General features: G+C 41.9%; 1 protein-coding gene across 1 annotated transcript in view; it reads left to right on the top strand.

Moving 5' to 3' along the window:
- Nucleotides 1-17,133: 17,133 nt before the first annotated feature.
- The window catches only part of DNAH8 (dynein axonemal heavy chain 8), a 332,740-nt gene continuing 328,710 nt past the window's right edge, over nucleotides 17,134-21,163 (top strand). The window contains exon 1 of the mRNA XM_055113566.2: nucleotides 17,134-17,401. The gene's annotated coding sequence lies outside the window, so the exon portion shown is untranslated. The remainder of the gene's footprint in view (nucleotides 17,402-21,163) is intronic.

The following is a 21,163-nucleotide window of genomic DNA, read 5'->3' on the forward strand; positions in this document are numbered from 1 at the left end:
CTCAGCCTCCCAAAGTGCTGGGATTACAGGTGTAGCCACTGTGCCCAGCCTAAATGAGATTTAAGTCATGGTTTGCCTACTTAGGTTCCAAATGTCCATAACTTGCAGTACTTTTTACATTCATATATATTTTGTGTTCACTGGAAGGCTTAGTCATCACTGTGTCTTCAATGATTGGCTCATAATAGTAGATGCTCATTAAATACTTCCTGTTGTTAAAAGAATAAATGGGAATGACTGGTGCTCACCTAACCAAAATGAGGTTGGGCAGGGATGTATATGGCACTAGCCACCTGGCCACCACCAAGATGTCCCCGTCTCTCATCTCAGCTTTTTTCTGTATCTCAGCTTCAGTTTGTCAGACACCAGCTCCATAAGACTAGAAATTTGGCAGCTGTTCTCTCACTAGGAGTGGGAGTAAACTCTCCCTCTGGATTTTATCCAGCCAGCCTGGATTTTATCAAATTGGAAAATCCAAGAGGGAGCTGTGATTGGCCTGGCCTAGGACCTGTGCTTACTCCTGTGATTGAAGCACTGCGATTGGCAACCTGGATTAGGACCACCTGATTGGAGTTTGGGGAGGATCTGTTAGTTTCCTAAAAGAAGAGTGATGATGTTCTTATGAGAAGGGAGGATTGCCAGGCAAACTGAACCATGGATGTCCACTGCAAAAGGATAGGCAGGATAAGGATTTCAGCAGAAATGTGCATACCTCATACTAACTTACTGAGGATATTTCATCAAAACACAGTCTATTAGAACTACAGGACTTCTATATGGAACTAGACCTTAAACCTTTTAAACTCGGGAATTGGAGCAATACACAAACTCTCCATATACTGTGTGTTACCACTGAATTATTGAAAAGACACCCAAATCGTCTTCTTTTGCATTAATTTTCTTTTTTAGACGGAGTCTTCCTCTGTCACCCAGGCTGGAATGCAGTGGTGTGATCTTGGCTCACTGCAACCTCCACCTCCTGGGTTCAAGCGATTCTCCTGCCTGAGCCTTCCAAGTAGCTGGGATTACAGGCACCTGCCACCATGCTGGCTAATTTTTGTATTTTTAGTAGAGACGCGGTTTCAACATGTTGGCCAGGCTGGTCTCAAACTCCTGACCTCAGGTGATCCGCCCATCTCGGCCTCCCAAAGTGCTGGGATTACAGGCATGAGCCACTGTTCCCAGCCCTTTTGCACTAATCTTTCTGGTGAGCTTCTCAGACTATGTGAGATATAAAGCATGTAAATGAATAGGAAGACTCAATATCATAAAATATCAATTCATTTACTAATTAATCTGTTCATGTAATGAAATTCCAATAAAAATCCCAACAGAGTCCTTCCTTCCTTCCTTCCTTTCTTCTTTCTTTCTTTCTTTCTTTCTTTCTTTCTTTCTTTCTTTCTTTCTTTCTTTTTCTTTCTTCTTTCTTTCTTTCGAGATAGGGTCTCACTCTGTTGCCCAGTCTGGAGTGCAGTGGTGCTGTCTCAGCTCACTGCAGCCTCAACCTCTCAGGCTCCAGCCATCCACCCACCTCAGCCTCACAAATAGTTAAGACTATAGGCATGCACCACCAAACCCAGATAATTTATTTTATTTTAGTTTTTGTAGAGACAGCATCTCACTATGATGCCTAGGCTGGTCTTGAACTCCTGAGCTCAAGTGATCCTCGCACTTTGGCCTCCCAAAGTGTGATTACAGGTATGAACCACTGTGCCTGGCCCAGGGGTTTTCAATTAAAATGAACAAGCAGATTCTACATTCTATTTTTAGGGCCCCAAATAGGAAAGATATACTGAATAATAATTAAGTAGGGGAACATTCTCTACCGGATAACAAGACTTTGTACAAGCTACAGTAATTAAGACAGAATGAAAAAAAAAAAGACAGTATGGTAGGGAGGCTGGCATCGATCAACAAATGGAAACTGTGGTAGTCCACTCTAAGATAACCCCAATGATCCCCACCTCCGGGTATTCACAGTCTTGTCTGCTTCCCTAACCTTGAGTATGGGCTGGATTTGGTGGCTCACTTCTGATACAAGGAGCATGATAGACATGATAAAGTGTCACTTCGTGTCATTTCTGAGATTAGAGAATGAAAAGGTTGTGATTCTTATCTTGGGAGCTCTCTGTCACTTTCTTTGATCTCTCACTTGGAGGGTAAGCAAGTAGTCACGTTGTGAGCAACACTAAGGAGAGATGCATGTGACAAGGAACCAATGTCTCTGGTCAACAGCCAGTGAAGGCCAGACACCTGCCATCAGCTACACAGTAAAATTGCAAGTGGGTCCTTTTTCAGTAGAGCTTCAAAATGACTGCTGCTTTGGCCAACCCCTTAGTCACTGTCTTGTGAGGGACCCTGATCCAGAACTACCTAGCTGGACCATTCCCAGATTCTTAAACCACAGAAACTGTGAGATAATAAATGTTTATTGTTTTCAGCTGCTAAGTTTTGGAATACGTTGTTGTGCATTAATAGCCAACCAATATACACACATACCATATTTGTGTCTGTGTGTGTGTGTATATATATATAAATTTGGTATGTGTTATCTTACTGCTAGTGGGGAAAAGATTATTTTTTCAATGAATGGGGTAAGGACAATTGATTATGTATGTGATAAAAAAAGATCTCTATTTCATACCATAAAGGAAAACATAAGTCCAAAAGGATTACAGACATAAATGTGAAAAGGCAAAACTTAAAACCTTGAAGAATAAAATATTAGAAAATGCCTTTGTGAATTCATGGTAGAAATTTCTTAATGAAGGCCGGGCGCGGTGGCTCACTAGCACTTTGGAAGGCTGAGACAAGTGGATTGCCTGAGTTCAGGAGTTTGAGACCAGCCTGGGCAACACAGTGAAACCTCGTCTCTGCTAAAATTCAAAAAATTAGCCAGTCGTGGTGGCGTGTGCTTGTAGTCCCAGCTACTCGGGAGGCTGAGGCAGGAGAATTGTTTGAACCTGGGAGGCAGGGGTTGCAGTGAGCCGAGATCGTGCCACTGCACTCCAGCCTGGGTGACAGAGCAAGGCTCCATCTCCAAAAAAAAAAAAGAAAGAAAGAAAGAAAGAAGTTTCTTAATGAGATATAAAAGCACGAAGTATAAAAGAAAGCGAAAACACACCCTAAAAGGTAAAAAGTTAAACCATAGACCAGGAGAAAGTATGGGCAACACACATAGCCAACAAAGGTTCAGTATCCAGAGTATGTAAAAACTGTTAGAAATCAATGAGAAAGAAACACACAACTCGATAGAAAAAAATGGCCAAAAAGAAGAATAGGCAATTTACAAAAGAGAGAATATAAATAGCATATATTCATATGAAAAATTGCTCCAAGTCTGCCCTACGTGGTGAAACCCCACCTCTACTAAAAGTACAAAAATTAGCCAGGTGTGGTGGCACATGCCTGTGATCCCAGCTACTTAGGAGGCTAAGGTGGGAGAATCACTTGAACTTGGGAGGTGGAGGTTGCAGTGAGGTGAGATCACGTCACCTGGGCGACAGAATGAGACCCTATCTCAAAAAAAGGAAAGAAAGGAAAGGAAGGGAGGAAAGAAAGGAAAGGAAGGGAGGAAAGAAAGAAAGAGGAAGGAAGGAAGGAGGGAGGGAAGGAAGGAAGGAAGGAAGGAAAGAAAGGAAGGAAGGAAGGAAGGAAGGAAGGAAGGAAGGAAGGAAGAGAGAGAGAGACAGTCCGGGAGTGGTGGCTCACGCCTGTAATCCCAGCAGTTTGGGAGGCTGAGGCAGGAGGATCACGAGGTCAGGAGTTTGAGAGCAGCCTGACCAACATGGTGAAACCCCGTCTCTACTAAAAATGCAAAAATTAACCAGGTGTGGTGGCATGTGCCTGTAATCCCAGCTACTCAGGAGGCTGAGGCAGGAGAATCACTTGAACCCGGGAGGCAGAGGTTGCAGTGAGCTGAGATCACGCCACTGCACTCCAGCCTGGGTGACAGAGTGAGACTCTGTCTCAAAAAAAGTAAAAGAAAAAAAAAATCTCTCCAATTTTCTGGTAAATAGGTAAATGCAATTTAATATAGAAATGAGTTTTATTTATTTATTTTTTTATGTTGAATTTTTTTATTATACTTTAAGTTTTAGGGTACATGTGCACAATATGCAGGTTAGTTACATACGTATACATGTGCCATGCTGGTGCGCTGCACCCACTAACTCGTCATCTAGCATTAGGTATATCTCCCAACGCTATCCCTCCCCCCTCCCCCTACCCCACCACAGTCCCCAGAGTGTGATATTCCCCTTCCTGTGTCCATGTGATCTCATTGTTCAATTCCCACCTATGAGTGAGAATATGCGGTGTTTGGTTTTTTGTTCTTGCGATAGTTTACTGAGAATGATGATTTCCAATTTCATCCATGTCCCTACAAAGGACATGAACTCATCATTTTTTATGGCTGCATAGTATTCCATGGTGTATATGTGCCACATTTTCTTAATCCAGTCTATCGTTGTTGGACATTTGGGTTGGTTCCAAGTCTTTGCTATTGTGAATAATGCCACAGTAAACATACGTGTGCATGTGTCTTTATAGCAGCATGATTTATAGTCCTTTGGGTATATACCCAGTAATGGGATGGCTGGGTCAAATGGTATTTCTAGTTCTAGATCCCTGAGGAATCGCCACACTGACTTCCACAATGGTTGAACTAGTTTACAGTCCCACCAACAGTGTAAAAGTGTTCCTATTTCTCCACATCCTCTCCAGCACCTGTTGTTTCCTGACTTTTTAATGATTGCCATTCTAACTGGTGTGAGATGGTATCTCATTGTGGTTTTGATTTGCATTTCTCTGATGGCCAGTGATGATGAGCATTTTTTCATGTGTTTTTTGGCTGCATAAATGTCTTCTTTTGAGAAGTGTCTGTTCATGTCCTTCGCCCACTTTTTGATGGGGTTGTTTGTTTTTTTCTTGTAAATTTGTTGGAGTTCATTGTAGATTCTGGATATTAGCCCTTTGTCAGATGAGTAGGTTGCGAAAATTTTCTCCCATTTTGTAGGTTGCCTGTTCACTCTGATGGTAGTTTCTTTTGCTGTGCAGAAGCTCTTTAGTTCAATTAGATCCCATTTGTCAATTTTGTCTTTTGTTGCCATTGCTTTTGGTGTTTTGGACATGAAGTCCTTGCCCGTGCCTATGTCCTGAATGGTAATGCCTAGGTTTTCTTCTAGGGTTTTTATGGTTTTAGGTCTAACGTTTAAGTCTTTAATCCATCTTGAATTAATTTTTGTATAAGGTGTAAGGAAGGGATCTAGTTTCAGCTTTCTACATATGGCTAGCCAGTTTTCCCAGCACCATTTATTAAATAGGGATTCCTTTCCCCATTGCTTGTTTTTCGCAGGTTTGTCAAAGATCAGATAGTTGTAGATATGCAGCGTTATTTCTGAGGGCTCTGTTCTGTTCCATTGATCTATATCTCTGTTTTGGTACTAGTACCATGCTGTTTTGGTTACTGTAGCCTTGTAATATAGTTTGAAGTCAGGTAGTGTGATGCCTCCAGCTTTGTTCTTTTGGCTTAGGATTGCCTTGGCAATGCGGGCTCTTTTTTGGTTCCATATGAACTTTAAAGGAGTTTTTTTCCAATTCTGTGAAGAAAGTCATTGGTAGCTTGATGGGGATGGCATTGAATCTGTAAATTACCTTGGGCAGTATAGCCATTTTCACGATATTGATTCTTCCTACCCATGAGCATGGAATGTTCTTCCATTTGTTTGTATCCTCTTTTATTTCCTTGAGCAGTGGTTTGTAGTTCTCCTTGAAGAGGTCCTTCACATCCCTTGTAAGTTGGATTCCTAGGTATTTTATTCTCTTTGAAGCAATTGTGAATGGGAGTTCACTCATGATTTGGCTCTCTGTTTGTCTGTTGTTGGTGTATAAGAATGCTTGTGATTTTTGTACATTGATTTTGTATCCTGAGACTTTGCTGAAGTTGCTTATCAGCTTAAGGAGATTTTGGGCTGAGACAATGGGGTTTTCTAGATATACAACCATGTCGTCTGCAAACAGGGACAATTTGACTTCCTCTTTTCCTAATTGAATACCCTTTATCTCCTTCTCCTGCCTAATTGCCCTGGCCAGAACTTCCAACACTATGTTGAACAGGAGTGGTGAGAGAGGGCATCCCTGTCTTGTGCCAGTTTTCAAAGGGAATGCTTCCAGTTTTTGCCCATTCAGTATGATATTGGCTGTGGGTTTGTCATAGATAGCTCTTATTATTTTGAAATACGTCCCATCAATACCTAATTTATTGAGAGTTTTTAGCATGAAGGGTTGTTGAATTTTGTCAAAGGCTTTTTCTGCATCTATTGAGATAATCATGTGGTTTTTGTCTTTGGCTCTGTTTATATGCTGGATTACATTTATTGATTTGCGTATATTGAACCAGCCTTGCATCCCAGGGATGAAGCCCACTTGATCATGGTGGATAAGCTTCTTTATGTGCTGCTGGATTCGTTTTGCCAGTATTTTATTGAGGATTTTTGCATCCATGTTCATCAAGGATATTGGTCTAAAATTCTCTTTTTTGGTTGTGTCTCTGCCCGGCTTTGGTATCAGAATGATGGTGGCCTCATAAAATGAGTTAGGGAGGATTCCCTCTTTTTCTATTGATTGGAATAGTTTCAGAAGGAATGGTACCAGTTCCTCCTTGTACCTCTGGTAGAATTCGGCTGTGAATCCATCTGGTCCTGGACTCTTTTTGGTTGGTAAACTATTGATTATTGCCACAATTTCAGCTCCTGTTATTGGTCTATTCAGAGATTCAACTTCTTCCTGGTTTAGTCTTGGGAGAGTGTATGTGTCGAGGAATTTATCCATTTCTTCTAGATTTTCTAGTTTATTTGCGTAGAGGTGTTTGTAGTATTCTCTGATGGTAGTTTCTATTTCTGTGGGATCGGTGGTGATATCCCCTTTATCATTTTTTATTGCGTCTATTTGATTCTTCTCTCTTTTTTTCTTTATTAGTCTTGCTAGCGGTCTATCAATTTTGTTGATCCTTTCAAAAAACCAGCTCCTGGATTCATTAATTTTTTGAAGGGTTTTTTGTGTCTCTATTTCCTTCAGTTCTGCTCTGATTTTAGTTATTTCTTGCCTTCTGCTAGCTTTTGAATGTGTTTGCTCTTGCTTTTCTAGTTCTTTTAATTGTGATGTTAGGGTGTCAATTTTGGATCTTTCCTGCTTTCTCTTGTGGGCATTTAGTGCTATAAATTTCCCTCTACACACTGCTTTGAATGCGTCCCAGAGATTCTGGTATGTTGTGTCTTTGTTCTCGTTGGTTTCAAAGAACATCTTTATTTCTGCCTTCATTTCATTATGTATCCAGTAGTCATTCAGGAGCAGGTTGTTCAGTTTCCATGTAGTTGAGCAGATTTGAGTGAGATTCTTAATCCTGAGTTCTAGTTTGATTGCACTGTGGTCTGAGAGATAGTTTGTTATAATCTCTGTTCTTTTACATTTGCTGAGGAGAGCTTTACTTCCAAGTATGTGGTCAATTTTGGAATAGGTGTGGTGTGGTGCTGAAAAAAATGTATATTCTGTTGATTTGGGGTGGAGAGTTCTGTAGATGTCTATTAGGTCCGCTTGGTGCAGAGCTGAGTTCAATTCCTGGGTATCCTTGTTGACTTTCTGTCTCCTTGATCTGTCTAATGTTGACAGTGGGGTGTTAAAGTCTCCCATTATTAATGTGTGGGAGTCTAAGTCTCTTCGTAGGTCACTCAGGACTTGCTTTATGAATCTGGGTGCTCCTGTATTGGGTGCATATCTATTTAGGATAGTTAGCTCTTCTTGTTGAATTGATCCCTTTACCATTACGTAATGGCCTTCTTTGTCTCTTTTGATCTTTGTTGGTTTAAAGTCTGTTTTATCAGAGACTAGGATTGCAACCCCTGCCTTTTTTTGTTTTCCATTTGCTTGGTAGATCTTCCTCCATCCTTTTATTTTGAGCCTATGTGTGTCTCTGCACTGAGATGGGTTTCCTGAATACAGCACACTGATGGGTCTTGACTCTTTATCCAATTTGCCAGTCTGTGTCTTTTAATTGGAGCATTTAATCCATTTACATTTAAAGTTAATATTGTTATGTGTGAATTTGATCCTGTCATTATGATGTTAGCTGGTGATTTTGCTCGTTAGTTGATGCAGTTTCTTCCTAGTCTCGATGGTCTTTACATTTTGGCATGATTTTTCAGTGGCTGGTACCGGTTGTTCCTTTCCATGTTTAGTGCTTCCTTCAGGAGCTCTTTTAGGGCAGGCCTGGTGGTGACAAAATCTCTCAGCATTTGCTTGTCTGTAAAGTATTTTATTTCTCCTTCACTTATGAAGCTTAGTTTGGCTGGATATGAAATTCTGGGTTGAAAATTCTTTTCTTTAAGAATGTTGAATATTGGCCCCCACTCTCTTCTGGCTTGTAGGGTTTCTGCCGAGAGATCAGCTGTTAGTCTGATGGGCTTCCCTTTGAGGGTAACCCGACCTTTCTCTCTGGCTGCCCTTAACATTTTTTCCTTCATTTCAACTTTGGTGAATCTGACAATTATGTGTCTTGGAGTTGCTCTTCTCGAGGAGTATCTTTGTGGCGTTCTCTGTATTTCCTGAATCTGAACGTTGGCCTGCCTTGCTAGATTGGGGAAGTTCTCCTGGATAATATCCTGCAGAGTGTTTTCCAACTTGGTTCCATTCTTCCCATCACTTTCAGGTACACCAATCAGACGTAGATTTGGTCTTTTCACATAGTCCCATATTTCTTGGATGCTTTTCTCATTTCTTTTTATTCTTTTTTCTCTAAACTTCCCTTCTTGCTTCATTTCATTCATTTCATCTTCCATCGCTGATACCCTTTCTTCCAGTTGATCTCATCGGCTCCTGAGGCTTCTGCATTCTTCACGTAGTTCTCGAGCCTTGGTTTTCAGCTCCATCAGCTCCTTTAAGCACTTCTCTGTATTGGTTATTCTAGTTATACATTCTTCTAAATTTTTTTCAAAGTTTTCAACTTCTTTGCCTTTGGTTTGAATGTCCTCCCGTAGCTCAGAGTAATTTGATCGTCTGAAGCCTTCTTCTCTCAGCTCATCAAAGTCATTCTCCATCCAGCTTTGTTCCGTTGCTGGTGAGGAACTGCGTTCCTTTGGAGGAGGAGAGGCGCTCTGCGTTTTAGAGTTTCCAGTTTTTCTGTTCTGTTTTTTCCCCATCTTTGTGGTTTTATCTACTTTTGGTCTTTGATGATGGTGATGTACAGATGGGTTTTTGGTGTGGATGTCCTTTCTGTTTGTTAGTTTTCCTTCTAACAGACAGGACCCTCAGCTGCAGGTCTGTTGGAATACCCTGCCGTGTGAGGTGTCAGTGTGCCCCTGCTGGGGGGTGCCTCCCAGTTAGGCTGCTCGGGGGTCAGGGGTCAGGGACCCACTTGAGGAGGCAGTGTGCCCGTTCTCAGATCTCCAGCTGCGTGCTGGGAGAACCACTGCTCTCTTCAAAGCTGTCAGACAGGGACATTTAAGTCTGCAGAGGTTACTGCTGTCTTTTTGTTTGTCTGTGCCCTGCCCCCAGAGGTGGAGCCTACAGAGGCAGGCAGGCCTCCTTGAGCTGTGGTGGGCTCCACCCAGTTCGAGCTTCCTGGCTGCTTTGTTTACCTAAGCAAGCCTGGGCAATGGCAGGCGCCCCTCCCCCAGCCTCGCTGCCGCCTTGCAGTTTGATCTCAGACTGCTGTGCTAGCAATCAGCGAGACTCTGTGGGCGTAGGACCCTCCAAGCCAGGTGCGGGATATAATCTCGTGGTGCGCCGTTTTTTAAGCTGGTCCGAAAAGCGCAATATTTGGGTGGGAGTGACCCGATTTTCCAGGTGCGTCTGTCACCCCTTTCTTTGACTTGGAAAGGGAACTCCCTGACCCCTTGCGCTTCCCAAGTGAGGCAATGCCTCGCCCTGCTTCGGCTCACGCATGGTGCGCGCACCCACTGACCTGCACCCACTGTCTGGCACTCCCTAGTGAGATGAACCCGGTACCTCAGATGGAAATGCAGAAATCACCCGTTTTCTGCGTCGCTCACGCTGGGAGCTGTAGACCGGAGCTGTTCCTATTCGGCCATCTTGGCTCCTCCAGAAATGAGTTTTATTTTATGCTCTTGAGATTGACAGAAATTAAAAAATTAAAAACCTGTCAATATCAAGTGTTGGTGTGGATGTAGAACAGCTGAAATTCATAAACACTTGCTGGTGGACACACTTTGGAATGTAATTTGGCAGTATCTAATGAAGTTGAAGAGAGTACATCCTGGGATCCACTGCTAAGTATATATCCTAGAGGGTTATTGTGTCTGCACTCCATGAGACATATATAACAGACATGGTTTGAATGGCAAAAAAAAAAAAAAGAAGAAAAAAGGTAAAGCCTTAATGTCCAACCATAGGAAAATAGATAGATTGTGTTATTTTCATTGAGTGGACTACTATACATTAGTAAAAATGAATGAACCAGAGCTACTATTCCAACAGGGATAAATCTCATAATAGAAATGAAAAAAATTACAAGTTGCAGAAGAATACATATAGCACAATATCATTTTTGCAAAGCTTAAAAATATGCAGAATGACATAATGTATTGCCTAGGACTAAATGCACATCTAGTAATGGTACAGGAAGTGCCTGGGAATAAACAAATTCAGGAACATGATTTCCTCTAAGGGGCAGCAGAGGAAGACATAGGAGAGGGATATACTGTGGATTTCACTGTGTTGACAATGTTTTATAACTTAAGCTGGATGTTGGGCAAATGGAGAGTTGTATTATTCTTTATGACTCTCTGTATATTTTAAATATTTCACCGCACATTTTTTTTTAAAACTAAAAAGTAACAAGCACCACATAGAGAAACAAAAGGGAAGACAGTGATAGTGGGGAAGGAATAGTTTAGAAATAGTCCCTGTTTGAGAAGACACAAATTCCAAAGAGTTTAGAAGTGCTTTGTCAAACTAAAAAACAGAAAGAGGTTCTCTAAAAGAAGAAGGTATTTATTTGAACGTAGGGCATCGCAATGGGAATTTGTGTGCCATAGTAAACTATGTGCATATTCAGGGAGATAAAGGAAAACAAAAGTTTTTAAATGAAAAATGAGGAAGATTACATAATTGTTTTGAGAATATTATCCTTGACTACAATGATCAACAGTAAGGGTGATGATGTCCGTCTAAGGATGGACAGAGTTCCTGGGCAGATATCCTTGCAGAAGTATTTCTTTGCATAAAGTTTTGATGGCCTTTGTACAAGGTTGTAGTTTCACAGAATCTTCTGTGATAGTTTTGTCGTCAGTCATACAAGCCTAAGACCCTTCTTTTCAGAGCCCTCCTCAACTCTGTGTTTCAGGATTTTTATAAAACACTTCACACTGACATGAAAACTTTCACATTCTCCTTTTTGGTAGAAGGGGTGTATTAATTTTCCCAGGGACGATGTAACACATTACCACAAACTCGGTGACTTAAAACAACAGAAACTTATTCTTTCACAATTCTGGAGGCAAGAAGTGTGAAATCAAGGTGTTAGCTGGGCCATTCCCCCTTACAGGCTCTACGGAAAATCCTTCCTTGCCTCTTCCAGCTTTTGGTGGCTCCTAGAGTTCCTTGGTTTGTGGAAACGTGTCTCTAATCTCTGCCTTCATCTTCACGTGGCCTTCCTCCCTGTCTTCATGTCTATAATCTCTCTCCACTTTCTTTGATAAGGACTCTAGTCATAGATTTAGGACCCACCCTAAATCAGGATGATTTCTGTTGGTAGAAGAGCTGAAGCAGGACTGGCTTGTCTGTCATAATATAAAAGAGTCTTGGAAGATGGCCAGGTTCGAGGCTCTAAAACCCTTCGTGGCCTTTGGGACACCAAGTTCTGTGCCAAAGGGTGGAAAGCTGCCCTGCCACACCACAAATCTAAGCCCAGGGCATAAAACCCCTTGTGGCTTGGTTGGAATCTGGGGCTCAGGGCATAAAACCCCTCGTAGCCTCTGGAATGTGCACAGACTTGTTGGTTGCTCTCCCAGGCTCATAAACATGTTCTCCATTATCTCAAGCAGCAGAGTATGTTCTATATGTGTCAAAGAAAATGCTAAACCATCACAGCTACGCTTCATGCACCATTACCTTTCTACCCCCACGTCCTCACGCCCTCAGCTGTTTACCCCCACATCCACATGTCCTCACCACCTGCTTCTTTGTTTGATCACCAATAAATAGTGTAGGATCCCAGAGCTCAGGGCTTTTTCAGCCTCCATGCCAGCATTGGCCCCCAGACCCACCTTATGCACTCTTAACTTGTCTTTTCTCATTCCTTTGTATGGGTGAAGCCCAGGACCCCGGACTGGGGAGAAATGGAGGGACAGTTTTAGGAAGTGTTTGTGTAAGCAATTCTAGAATGAAGTCAGAAGAAAAAAAAAGAACTACATATAACTTTCTAAATTGCTGTGTTGTTTTTCTAGTAGAATGCTTGCCTTTGTATAATGATGATTGCTTGATTGTTAAACAGTAATCAGGTTATTAAAGCAACAATGAAGGACTGAGTCAGTCACCATGAGGTTTGGCTGCCAGTGAGAGTTAACAGCGTTTGATATGCTTTCCCCTGCAGAGAGCCTATAGACAGACGTGCAGGATGGGAGGTGACACATTACCCATATTCCTTTCTCAGGAAGGCATAACTATTAAGGCCCTGGGAGAGGAATGCAGCCCTTATGGAGAGCCTGTAAACGGATGCATGAGGGATGTCTGTTTGGAAGTGAAAGCTTCAGTGGTTGAGATAAGGGCGTAAAGCTCTTCTTCTCCCACCACTCTCCAGGGGCCCCTCCCCCAGGGAGAACTGTGGTCAGACTGCTCGTCTGGTTTCATGTCCCGTTCTTACTTGCCTACTGCATCTGGTTTCATGTCCCGTTCTTACTTGCCTACTGCGCAACCATCTTAAACATAGTTTATAGTTAAAGCCTGATCCTATTAAATTGCTGATGCATGCAACTAGCAGTTGGAACTCACAGTTCCGTATATCCGTACATCTTTACTGTGGACCTCACCGTATAATCATGTGATCCTCTCACCCCATGATCAGACCACCCTCTGCTCACTGCCCTTGCTCCCCCTCCCACATGTAAACTGATAATAAATGCTGGCTATTCCAGTGCTTGGGTGACATTGCAGCTCCACATTGCGGTGATCCCCCTGGACCCAGCTTTCACAAACTCATCTCTGTTTGACCCACCTGGGATAAGAAAGAGAATCCATGTTGCTGGCGGGGCTGGTTCCTGCTAGACCTTTGACTCCGCTGGACTTTGTAGCCCCCACGGCCTGATGTTGGGTCTGATCACCCCAACAATTTCACCTTGAGATTTTTTACTTCGTTACATCTTCAAAGATTTTTTTTTCCAAATAAGGTCACATTCACAGGTCATGGTAATTAAGACTTAGACATATTGGCCAAGTGCGGTGGCTCATGCCTGTAATCCCAGCACTTTGGGAGGCCAAGGTGGGCGGATCACCTAAGGTCAGTAGTTCAAGACCAGCCTGACCAACATGGTGAAACCCTGTCTCTACAAAAATACAAAAATTAGCCAGGCGTGATGTTGTGCACCTGTAGTCCCAGCTACTCAGGAGGCTGAGGCAGAAGAATCACTTGAACCAGGGAAACGGAGGTTGCAGTGAGCTGAGGTGGTGCTATTGCACTCCAGCCTGAGCAACAGAGTGAGACCTCCATCTCAAAAAAAAAAAAAAAAGACTTGGACATATTTTGTGGGGGGTACACAATTCAACCTATTACAAGGGATGTATACATGGCTTTTCTTTTTCATTGGTAATAATTTAAGATTAGGAAATCTGAGAATATGTTTAAAATACTTTTATGATTACATTTATTTTCCTTAATGAACATCATCTTATTAGTTGTGTAAACCAAAAATAAAATTGTAACCCCCTGCACCCCGCCACCCCAACCATCTGAATGGATCCTTCCTCTCAGCCAAGGATATGAAAAGGGTTATTGTGTCTGCACTCCATGAGACATGTATAAGAGACATGGTTTGAATAGCAAAAAAAAAAAAAAAAAAAAAGGAAGAAAAAATTGATAAAGGCTAAATGTCCAACCGTAGGAAAATAGATAGATTGAAAACTAGTGCAGGCCATGATGGAAGGAGGGGTTGGACATGCCTCATTATACCCTCATCCCTCTTGGAATTACTGATAAGACACTCTTTAAGTCTGATAAGAAACATTTACAATCTATTTTCTCTGAAGCCTGCTACCTGGACCCTTCAACTGCATGATAAAACCTTGATCTCCACAACCCCTTATTGTAATCCACACATTTCTTTCTATTGATAATAACTCTTTCAACCAATTGCTAATCAGAAGATTTTTAAATCTACCTGTGGCCTGGAAGGCCCACCCCCATGTATTATGTCTCCCTAAAATGTATAAAAGCAAGGTGTAACCTGGCCACCTTGGGCACATGTCATCAGGACCTCCTGAGGCTATGTCATGGGTCCATCCTTAACGTTAGCAAAATATTTGCAAAATAAACTTTCTGAATTGATTGCAACCTGTCTCAGATACTTTTGGGTTCACAGTTGCTTAGGTTCTTATTGTCGGGTTTTTCGGGTTTCTGCACTGGCAGAGATTTTTGTTTGCAAGTAGAATGGACCACACTAAACAAGATATAAATGTGCTATTACAGCCACAAACTGATAATCCTTCAAGAAAAGCTCAAAGGAATGAGCTGTGGATAGTTATTTAATATTTATATATGTTTTACTTGAATAACTGGCTACTTAAATTGTTATTTGATAATATGATCATGTGGTACTTTAGGACAATTATAACATAGCAAATATTGCTAATCTGTGCACCTTAATTCCATATTCCCTACAACACCTAGACATTTCCAATTGGTTGTTTTGACATTTTTATTTCGGTCAATAGTATCATCTTCCTCTCAATTGAGGCTTGAAACCAAACTCGTCATAGAGTTGGACATTTTTCGAACTGGAAGGGAACTTAGAGATTATCTCAACTCCCCCATTTCTTTTTACAAATAAGGACATCCAGTAATAGAGCCGTTTCACAATCTGAGGGTTAGTCAACTCAACGGTTATTTGTTGAGTAGCACAGTAACGGGACTCAGTTTCCCTGATTACCAGTTCAGTATTTTTCTTCACTACACACACTAATACTAAACTACTACAAATAACAGCTAGCATTGATTTAGCCATTACCATGTACTACTGTGCTAAGTGTTTTTATATGTGTTCCCTCATTGTATTTTCAGGGACACTTAATACTCAGGATCGTGGGCACTTGATGTCTTATATAAGTGCTGCATGGGGTTTACCTTCTGTTAAGCCTCAAGAGAACTCTGTGGAAGGTACAGTTTTCCTGTATCTCAGGCATTCTCAGGGGTGCTATCATTTGGCAGTATTCCATGAAGCTAGTTTTCTGCCAGAGTTAATGAAACTATTGCATGGATCACGGTGCTACAAACCTAATACAGCAACACATGTCTTTAGAACCAAAGATCTGTCCATATTTAGTATTATTTCTTAGGAATATATTTTCAAAAGAGGCATTTGTAGGTTAAGGCATATGAATGAATATATTTAAGGCTCTTTATTAAGGAATATGGTATTCTGTTTTGTTTCTTACTACATGAGAATAGAGAGACAGCATAGGGACAGGAAAAGAAGGCAAGTATAAAACCTGCCCCAGCTCCATCAGTGCCAAAAGTAAACAATGAGATTCGATGGAGAAGAGGTAGAGCACTTGTCCTCAACACTACCTCAACAAATGGCAGGAGTATCATATGGGAGGCCGGTTCCCCCAACCCCAAGTCCCAGTGGGCAACCCCATGGACCCAGATGCAGGCAGTGGACTGGGAGGCAGGTAAAGAATCTAGGGCTAAGTTCTCAGTATCTTTTGTATCGAGCAGTAAACAAGCTAGTCCCTCTCCCCGGGAAGTGAGCAATTGTGCCTTCTCATGCCGTGGTTGCTGTGGCCTGCTGAGTTGCCTAAAGACTAGTTAAGGAAGTGGCTCAGAGTTAGAGGGTAGGTAGGTGTTGCATTTCGGCACAGTCAGCAAGGATATTCAGGAACTCCCTTGCTCCCATAAGCTTATATTGTATAATCACTGAGTAATGTCTATTAATATGGATGGACCATGGTTTATTTAATTTGTGATTTTTTATATTCATTCTTTTTTTTTTTCAGTTGACAGACCTTTCAGTCCTCATTCCACATTGATCTGCTCTACATTCAAAGACTGACTTTCACACCTGTAAGACAAAATAGTTTATGTAAGAAGCTATATTTGCTCATTCTGCTTGCCAGCAGAATGTCAGAGAATTTTTGGCAGCCAAATTTCACAAATCCCCTAACTCAGTGACTAAGTGCAGCCCCTGGAAGAATGCCCCTGAAAATGATAACATCTCTTGCATGAATCTTTTCTTGCAAAAGTTCCAGGATCCTAACTCATGCCTCTTCCTGTACATAATAAGATAATAGCTGATAGGATTAATGATTATGCCTCTATAATCTATAACCAGATGTACCCTTGAACCCCACCCTTGATGAGATTTTGCTCTAATGTAACTGCTGAGCTCATTTGATGTAACTGCTGAGCACATCTGATGCCACTTCCCATCACATGCCACCACCTGTACCTAAGCTTTGGAGCAGTCTCACAGAAAGTCTCTGAAAGACTCTCCGGATTGCAATCCTTAGTAAGACATCTGAATAAAACTAATATTAATTATTTAAATGACTGATTTTTTTTCTTTGGTTAACACACCCAGCTAAAAACGGACCGCTCACATCATGTCAGGCAGTCACAGCAAAAGCAGAACCGTACTAGAGAGGGGAGGGGGTGGACTTGGGAGAGAAGTCAGTTTTCCCCCAGAATCTTTCTCCCTCATCAGTCACAGGTTTCTGAACACACTGACTCACCAGGAAACACTTTTTAGGTTCTCAAGGAAAACACTAAGTAACTTCAGAAACTGTAAAGGTCATAGAAAACATTATTTTATATATTTCCGTAGTACCACGTATACGCGGGAATCCTCCCAAGCCCCTGGCACCGCACTCCAAATGTCCATCTCCAGGAACCCGCCCTTCAGTGCCCGGGGTCCCCTAAACAATGTTTCAGTCCTCGGGCTCGGTGGGTGCATCCTTTATTGGGGAGCGCGGGGGCTGCCCGTGCCCCTCCAGTCGCTCCCCGTAGGGAGCTGCGCACTGCGGAGCCCTCGCCCCCGAGCGAGCCTGTGTCGGACTCCCAACCGTCAGCCTCGTTCCGGGCCGCGGAGGCCGGAGCAGCATCCCCGGGGCAGCGCAACCGCTGGGGCCGGCCTCAGCGGGCTGAGTGGTCGGGGCATCGGGGCCCAGAGAGCGGCTGGTGAGTGCCTGGTCGGAGCGCGCTGTGAGCGGCCGGCCCCTGCCCCGGAGGCCCTGATGCAGCCGGGTTCCCCGCCCACTTTCCTTCTTTTTAGGGGACTGGAATCCACGCTACAGTTCAGTCCTCCACCTCTGTTAGTTGAACCCAGGGAACCCCTGCTTCAAAACCCCAGCTGAGTCACTACCCTTTGTCAGTCTCTACACTGGACATCTAAGTGACTTCACACCCACTCCCCGTTTTGAGACTAGAAAACCAAATACCGCACGTTCTCACCTATGAGTAGGAGCTAAGCTATTGCTACGCAAAGGCATCCAGAGGGGTATAGTGGACTTCGGAGACTCAGAAGGGGAAGGGTGGGAGGGGGTTGAGGGATGAAACAACTACATATCGCTTGCAATGTATGCTACCTGGATGACCCTGAAGTCTCAGACTTCACCACTATCCAATGCATCCATGTAAAAAAACCACCTGTACCCCAAAAGCTATTAAAATAAAAATATATACATATATAAATATATATTTTATATATATATATATATATATATTTTTTTTTTTTTTGAGACGGAGTCTCGCTCTGCCGCCCAGGCTGGAGTGAAGTGGTGCGATCTCGGCTCACTGCAATTTCTGCCTCCCGGGTTCAAGCCATTCTCCTGCCTCAGCCTCCCGAGTAGCTGGGGCTACAGGCACCCGCCATCACACCCGGCTAATTTTTTTTTGGTATTTTCAGTGGAGACGGGGTTTCACAGTGTTAGCCAAGATGGTCTCGATCTCCTGACCTTGTGATCCGCCCACCTCGGCCTCCCAAAGTGCTGGGATTACAGGCATGAGCCACCACGCCTGGCCATATACCTATATATTTTTAAAAATTCAAAAATAAAACAAAAAAATGCCTCTCCCTCCGGCTTATTTCCCGTTCCTCTACCCTTCTCATTCCCCTCTAGCCCAAAAGTCTCATCACGGAATTTACCACTTTTCCCAAGATAGTTGTGCCTGTTTTTGCTTCTCTGCTTTTGTACGCCACTGTTCCCACCTTCTGCCTATAATGTTTCTCTCTCCCATCCTCTCCTGACAACTCTTCTTTAGACCCGACTCGGGTGGTACCTTCTCCGTCAAGTTTTCTTTCTTTCTTTTTTTGTTTTTCAGAAGTTTTGCTGCCTGCTAAGCTCTCTTAGCCCTTCGTTAATTCACCTGTCATTGACATTGACTATCTTGTGTTGTATTCAATAGTCTGTCACACCAATTTGATTGTGCATTTTGCTTTGGAGAAGTCCTTAGTCTTTTATGTAGCCACAGTGGCCAGACATGCAGAAGATGCTCAATATTGCTGACTGAACTAATGCATTTGGGATAGGGTTACAGAAATGGGTGCAAGAGAAAAGGGTGTGGTTGAATTGGCTGTACCCAGCACACAGGTATGCAACTTGCTCACTTACTGTAGTATTCCTAGGAGGGGAGGAGTTCAACACCTGGAAATGCTCCTGAAAATAACCAGGATGCATTTCTGGTTGACTTTGCGGAAGTTCACTGAATCCTTAAAATTTAACTTAAGAAGGGATGGTGGGAATTGAAAATGATTGCATCCAGCCTGGGCAGCATAGTGAGATCCCATCTCTACAGAAAAACCAAAACCCAAACCAAAAAAGAACAGCCAAGTGTGATTGTGTACGCCTTTACTCCTAGCTACTTGGGAGGCTGAGGTAGGAGGATCGTTTGAGCCCAGGAGGTGAGGACTGCAATGAGCTGTGCTCACATGACTGTACTCCAGCCTGCACAACAGAGCAAGTTGTCTGTGAAGGAGAGAAGGACCCAGAGAAAGTGAACAAGTGTTGATGCCACATTCACTCTGTGTTCTTTGCATCAGCAGAATGTGAGTGCTTGGGGGTAGATTTGTAGGGAATTTCAGGTCTTTTTTTTTTTTTTTTTTTAAGATAGGTTCTCACTCTGTCACCCAGACTGGAGTGCAGTGGCGCCATCTTGGCTCACTGCAGCCTTGACCTCCTGGGCTCAAGCTATCCTCCCTCCTCAGCCCTCCAAGTAGCTGGGACTACAGGCGCACGCCACCATGCCTGGCTAATTTTTTGCATTTGTTGTCAAGACTGGGTTTCTCCATGTTGCCCAGGCTAGTCTCAAACTCCTGAGCTTAAGCTCAGGAGTTTGTATGTTACAGTATATGATATGCACAGATGTAATACAACTAAAATGTACACGATTTTTTTTTTTTTTAGAAAAGAACCATACAGAAAGTTAGGAAATCAGAAAGTAAAAATTCTTCTTCTACTTCCCTTCTTCAATCTCTTTCACTCAGAGTGATTCTTATTAATAATTTATTGTGTATTCTCCCTAGAAAGCTTATAATGTACTTTATCAAATCTAAACTATTACTGATTACAATTTTTTTGCAATTCTGTACATGAAAATTAGGTATTTTATGTAACTGCATAAAAAAATGCTGAGAAACAAAAAATGCTGCATATTAAACCTTCTTAAAGTATGCATCTTAGAATTGATGAAATACCGTATATACATATATACACACTTTAAAAATTTTATGCGAGTGGTGTTATTATGCAATGTGTCTTGCTTTTTATGTAACAATGTGTCTTGGAGAGTTTTACATATCTGCATATATAGCCCTACCTCATTCTTTGTATCGCTAATGATGCATTAAAATTTTATTGAACAAGGGTAGTACAGAACAATTAGTGGGCCCTTCATTAAGGGACATCTTGGTTGTTTCCAAGGTGTGGGTATATGTCTGTGTGTTTTCTTGCTTGTTTTTGCTATTACAAACATGTTGCAGTGAACCACCAACCTTGTGTGTATGTGTGTGTGTGTATATATAGTATATCTATCTATATATAGTTGGTAAGATTTTTTCATTTTTGCTACAGTTTTTAGGAATTCCTCTATATAAAGTAGTTGCATACATTTTCTAACCTAAAATTAAATAATTGCATCACTCTTTGGAAGTTATAAGTTGATCTTTTAGTATTTAGAGTTTGTTACCTGCCAAGCAATATTTGACACTCAAAAACCATGTAGAAAATGCATCTCAAATTACAGTATTTCATTAGAGGGAAAGTTATATGATTTCCTTAAGGAAAATCTCTCCAAAATGGCAGTGGTCATGTATTTATATATTTATTTTGGGAATCTTAGCTATATGATCTATTTTAACAAAATTTAAACCATAACAAATTATTTATAATTTATTTTTTCCAAGTCACAATAGAGATTAATCCCTGATTATCAATTTTCAGTGTTCACAGACACTTGTATTCGCAGAAACAGAGTCTGTATGTCAGTGTTCACAGTCACAAAAGTCTGCTTGTATAAAAACCACATTTATTATTTATCTTAACAGATTCTGAATCCTTGCTGTTTGTGGTCTTTTGGAAGAATGAATATGATATGATGTCGTTCTAAACTTTTTTTCCCAACCAAATTTTCCCTGCTTTGACCTGTTCATAGCTTTTTATAGTTTACCTCTTTACTTCTCTGTTTAAATTTCTTCCCTCTGCTTCTTGTTGACTCCTACTTATCCTTTAAGGCCAACTAATGTTCAAATCCTCCATGAAATCCTCTTTGTCTATTTTGTCCACGTTTCTCTCTTCCTTCTTTAAATTCCTTTTTCAGCAGAACATCACAATTTAACATTCTTGATTGATTCATATAGGTTACTTTATCTCCTAAATGAGACTGAATTCTTCAGGAATTCTTGTCTGGGCTGGATTTCAGGCAAGACATCTAGGGGGTGCTACA

Source organism: Pan paniscus, chromosome 5 (assembly GCF_029289425.2).
Source record: "Pan paniscus chromosome 5, NHGRI_mPanPan1-v2.0_pri, whole genome shotgun sequence".
NCBI lineage: Eukaryota > Metazoa > Chordata > Mammalia > Primates > Hominidae > Pan > Pan paniscus.